The sequence below is a fragment of the Euleptes europaea genome, chromosome 11, assembly GCF_029931775.1.
Source record: "Euleptes europaea isolate rEulEur1 chromosome 11, rEulEur1.hap1, whole genome shotgun sequence".
NCBI classification, from domain to species: Eukaryota; Metazoa; Chordata; class Lepidosauria; order Squamata; family Sphaerodactylidae; genus Euleptes; species Euleptes europaea.
Window position 1 is genome coordinate 22,027,310 of NC_079322.1, and position 6,021 is coordinate 22,033,330.

The window sequence follows — 6,021 nt, forward strand, 5'->3', positions numbered from 1 at the left end:
TGGGGGGTTGTTTTGCTTCTTGTCTGCTTCAGAGTAGAACACAGGAAGTGCAAACTGGCAGAAGTGGATCGATCAACCATATTTTGATGCCCGGAAGCATCTAAATTCTTGAAAACTGCCTCTCTTTCTCTTTAAAAAAAATGAAGAAAGAAAATTGCAGCTGCCGACTGAGAAATCTGTTGCTTTCAATTTTTTGAACAAAAACACCCCACGACTCATTTTCATCCCGTTCTCAAGGTATATGTCAGATTTTGTACATTTTCAAGATTAAATTATAGATTGAACACAGACACATTCTTTAAGAAATCCTTTACGCAGGTTCTTTCATATTTACCATTTACAAGTTCTGTATTCTGAGGAATAAGTTTGTGGATTTTTTTCCCCCAACAGTCATACTGATTCAGCCCATCATAATGAAATTTTTAAAAGTTCATTCTCCCCAGTGGCCTGACGGTTGGGGTTTGGATTTTGAGCATTATATCCGCACCGCTTTCAAAGAGTGAAGAAATTTCCATACGCTTTGCCATGCCAGCCATTCTGTTCACTCACCCTCATGTGTCCCATTTCCTTTGGGGGAGCATTATATGCACAGATGAACAACGGGGGTATTGTTCAGTCCTGCTATAAATAGTTGACTTTTTCTTACTGTGTGCTGCTGTTTGACCCTATTAATATGGCCACTGGTCTTACCCGGGGTCAGCCTCAACTGGGAAGGTCCTCCCATTTGACCGCTGCTGCGCCACCCCAAGACGCCGGCAGGGCCTTCCGGCAGCGTCCGAACACAGTCAAAGGCCGTGCTGGCGTCCACGGAGGTGTTCCCCAGGCATGAAATCTTTGTCAGAGTTGGCATGTTGGTGGTGTCAAGAGCGAGCCCTTATTGCTGATGGACTAAAGACATTTTCTAACAGAGCAGTTCCTCAGTGGAGCAGACTTCCTCGGGAGGTGGTGAGCTCTCCTTCCCTGGAGGTTTTTAAGCAGAGGCTAGATGGCCATCTGTCAGCAATGCTGATTGTATGACCTTAGCCAGATCTTGAGAGGGAAGGCATCTTGGCCATCTTTTGGGCATGGAGTAGGGGTCGCAGGGGGTGTGGAGGGGAGGTAGTTGTGAATTTCCTGCATTGTGCAGGGAGTTGGACTAGATGACCCTGGTGGTCCTTTCCAACTCTATGATTCTCTGATTCTATATACATATGGCTCAACTGTGGAAGGGCTGCCACTGAAGAGTGTGGGTTTCCAGCTCTAGGGCTTTCCCATGAATATCAGGAAGCAGAGGGGACATTGTTACAACATACCTTGTTTGTGCGTCCATAAGATTATCCTAAAATTACTTACTCTGGAGAGGTCTTGTTGGGATAGTTCTCAAATTTGGTGAAGAATTCTCTATACATGGAGATTTTCTCAGGGTACTCACTCCTAATGGGGCAGTCCTGCTGATGCCAACTGGGACGGGACTATAAATTGTCCCATTTAGTATTTCAATACTAGTGGAAGTTTATGGCAGTACATGAAAGGCACTTGGCTCAAATCATTCATGGTATTCCAGATGAGAGTTCTGTACAATAATTTCTGTCCCTCATAAGCATAAGCATTTCAGCAGATGAAATTCTGGAAAAGGGCATTCCCCCCTTTCCCTCACATAAGGAAAAATGGGGAAAAGGAAGAATGGCTTGTGAGCATAAAACCCTTAACATTTTGAGGAGCAAAAGACCTCTTTGCTGTATCATGTGCATTCTTTATGAGGCAATAATCATCATGGTATAAGACTGCCCCATAACCTCTGCCTAGAAGATCGATGTCAGGATCCAATTGCATGTTACACAGTTTCTGGGTTCATCTCAGGACCTGTCAAACGAGATTTTTGCACAAGGAATTTTGTGTTGAAACTTAATTATTTGGGGCCTGATTCAGGGCAAGGATACTTAACCCCCACCCCCACAGTTTTCCCAACCAGAAATGACCCCCATGGAGCTGCCATTTGTCCCACAGAGAATCTTACACATAGCCTTACGTTATCTCCATCTGGGTGGTAGCAGCTTCCTGAGTTCATTAGCTGTCAGGAGATGGGTGTGAGGGAAGAAGGCTTAAGCCCCCTTCTCCCCCCACCTTGGTCCCAATCCTGAAAATTAAGTTTTCCATGTCCTGAACATCTGCTTCGACCAGAAACAGGGTAGCATGTAATTAGGCCTTCATTGGGCAGATCAAGCAGAGGAAGAGGTCACAAGTATACTGTTCTCACGGTTACCATTCCAGTCAGTTAGGAAAGATCCACAAATCTAAACCAGCTTTTATACATATTGCCTGAGTATGAAAGTGGCGAGAGTGATGTAGTGGTTAAGAGCAGTGGTTTGGACCGGTGGACAATAATCTGGAGAACCGGGTTTGATTCCCCGCTCCTCCACATGAGCGGCAGATGCTAATCTGGTGAATCGGGTTGGTTTCCCCACTCCTACACATGAAGCCAGCTGGGTGACCTTGGGCTAGTCACAGCTGTCTTAGCGCTCTCTCAGTCCCTCCTACCTCACAAGGTGTCTGTTGTGGGGAGGGGAAGGTGATTGTAAGCTGATTTGATTCTTCCTTAAGTGGTAGAGAAAGTCAGCATATAAAAACCAACTCTTCTATGTAGACTACTGTTTGTGTGAGCCCTACTGGATGCATTTGTTTCCATGTGCATATCTTTATTCATTACCACCAGTTATTAATGTCTGATTCCCCTGTGCCTATTGGGGGATCTGGATCTGTAGCAACTGAAGTAGTCAGGCTGTTAGTAAAGCATTTTTACCTCTTTCTAGGATTTTGGTGCTACATCAAAGGCAGAGCATATTCCTCTTGCATATCTAAAGCCTTCAGCAAATGGGGAATATATAAGAGCTCTTCTCTCAAGTGTACCTCTCAATTATAAATAGGAATTTAAGACTTTAACCACAGACACTGAGCATGCAACCCCCTCCTACTCCAATTCCAGGAGGAATAATCAAACCCTCGCCTCTTTCTATAAGTTGCTATGCTAAGTAATCTAGTGCTCCTGGATGCAGCACACCAAGCACAAGCAAAGACCATGCTGGTTTTGAAAGTTATAAATACAATTTTGTAACATGATAGTTTGTAAGGAAAATCTCATTTGCCAAGGGTTATGGAAAGTATTTAGAAACGCATCATCCCAGCTGCCTGAAAATAGCATTGTGCGTGTGCTGGAGTGATTGGTTCAAACATCGTACTTGTCCGTTTTTAGAAAACTTGGGCCAAGAACACGCCTTGACTTTGTACTTGTGTTACAGTTTATCACTAACAGTTTTGGGTACTTGCCTGAATCCACTGTAGCCCACAGTGACATTCACATTGATTTCAGTACATCAGAATCATGTCCCGAATGCTTAGGGTTGCGAGGATATAAATAGCGCTTTGGTTCTGCCTGCTTAGATCTGATGAATGAAATGGGCACACTGCTGTAAAATACTTATTAAAACACATTAAGAGCACTAGTTCATGAAACACAACCCACACTAACACTGTATAAACTCCTCCTTTTGTAATGAATGGCTTTGGCAGTAAGGGGGTGTTGTTCTACACGAAAGCGTGCCAGGTGTTACTACAACACAAAGCTTGTACTCCATACCATTGTGCAAGTGGTCACCCCTGCATAAAAGTATTATAGAGTGGGGAGGAGAATAATATACATTCCTGTTCCTTGGTGGGGTCCAATTCCTTGTCCTCGATGGTGGAAAGTGCTGTCAAGTTGCAGATGACTTAGGCCAAAAACACATGGTCCCTTAACCCACTTCCCCCGTTTCAGCCAGGATCAAATTGACCCAGGCTAGGGGGAAACTGTACGCATTACCTTGAAAAGGAGGGACGAAACTGTGTGCAAATCCATCCATGTAGTTGGGAGATGTGCACAGTTCCTGTAGCTTGCAACACCCCCAGGCCCCGCCCCTGGTGATTGGTCGTTTCCCGGGGCAGGGAAGGCCCTCGTTGGTCAATCTGAAATGACCAATCACTGGGGGCGTGGGGTGTGTGCCAAACTAAACAGGAACATCATGTCTCCTGCACTTTCTGTTTACATGGATCGATTGGGACAGTTTCGTCCCTGCTTTTCAAGGTAATGCGTACAGTTTCCCCCCCAGCCCGGGTAAATTTGATCCTGGCTGAAACGGGAAATAAAGTGGGTTAAGGGACCGTGCATTTTTGGCCTTAGATGACTTACAGTGACTCCCTCATGGGATTTTCAAGGCAAGAGACATTCAGAGGGGGTTTGCCATTGCCTGCCTCTGTATAGCAACCCTGGACTTCGTTAGTGATCTCCCATCCAAATACTAACTAGGGCCGGCCCTTCTTAGCTTCCAAGGTCTGATGAGATCAGGCTAGCCTGGGCTAGCCAGGTCAGGGTTCCTTGTCCTTAGCCTGTCTCTGCATGGGCCCGTCCCCACCCCAAGCGACAGCTGCAGCATTTGCCCTGTGTGAGGTGCACGGCAAACACTGCCACCGTAGCCATCGCCCCACGATCAGCTTATCTCCGCATGGGGAAGGAGGTACTCTGCCAAGCCCCCCTCTTTGCCGCACAAGGAAGGAGGAGCCCAGCTGGCTTTCTCTCCCATCTTCCATCGGGCGCGCAGGTCCCTTTCCAGGGCCATTTCCCCCTCCCAGTTGACCCCTGGTGTAATTTGCCGTACAAAGGTCACAATTTGGAGCTTCGTCTGAAATAAATCTGCATTTGCTCATCTTAACTTGGCTTAGGCAGAGTCTTCAGCACCATAAAGAGTGGCGAGAGTAACTGCCTTCATTTTAGACTAGCACAAATTTCCACAAAGGTAGAGAAATATGCTGTAGTTTATTACTGGAGGCGCTATATGGTGAAAGATACAACTCACCATGCACCACCATTTGCCATAGGGATGGATGTCATCCCAGTTTGCACATGGAGGAACTATGGCACATGAGTGCAAATCCTCATCTGCTGCAACCACAGTAGTGATGTTGTTTGTCTTTGACAGAGGGCCTTTTTAAAATATCTGCTGCAATTTAATGCTTAGCATTCTCCACCTCTTATTCTGGCACACTGCACATTTAGAACCATCAAAAATCTTTTTTTTTCCAGATTGTGGTTGTTCGTGGTCCAAAATATCTAAGACTTAATGATAAACATTTAGTATTAATTCAAAACTAACTTCCTGTGCAGGTTACCATCCTGGCCGACACCAAAATCCCCAATGTGAACTGCAGTCAGCCTGTTCTTCAGCACCAACCGTGTCTCCTCTTTCTACGGGTGTTTTAGATTTGTATTTGTGGTTTCGTAGCCCTTTTTGGATTGTTTCTATTCTTGTGAAAATCTTGTTACCGAGTCAGGTAACACAAGTTCTGAAATAAAGTAAAGGAGTGACACTGTATGTGGATGAGTCTTACCCCCCAAAAAACATTTCATGACAATTATGTTAAAAGATAAATTTGTTATTTGAGTTCTTCTTGACGAACAAATAGCCTTTGTGGGCAACGGTATGAGTTGTTCCTTTCGGGAACTTGGGAACTCATTCTCTATTTGGAGAGAGGGCTTTGAGGCCGTACATCTCAGACTCCAGGTCCATCAGGTTCAGGGACCGTGAGAATGTGCTAGCGTGAGGTCAGGCTCCGAGGCGTCTCTACCAAAATAATCGTGTGGCTGGGTCATGCCACACAAACTCTGTTGCTTGTTCTACATGTTGCTAATATTGCTGTAGCAGTTCTGGGATATTTTAAAGGGGTAAAAGAATCACAAAACATACTTTCATCCCCCAACAATTTACCTTGTACATCCAAATTCTGGGCTTTAAGTCTTTGTTAAATCTTGCCCACTACCAATATCTGACACAGCGCCCTGGCAGCTTCCAAAAACTTCTCTGCCGCTATAACCTCTCACCCCATTGTAAGGCACGCCCGTTATTTTTTCGCTGGGTTTTGGCATCTCTAACAGAAACAGGCCTGAGTTTTCCAACGGCCCAAAACTATTTTCTGTGAGAGGGCGTGTGGTTTGCCAGTGCTCTGATCAGAATG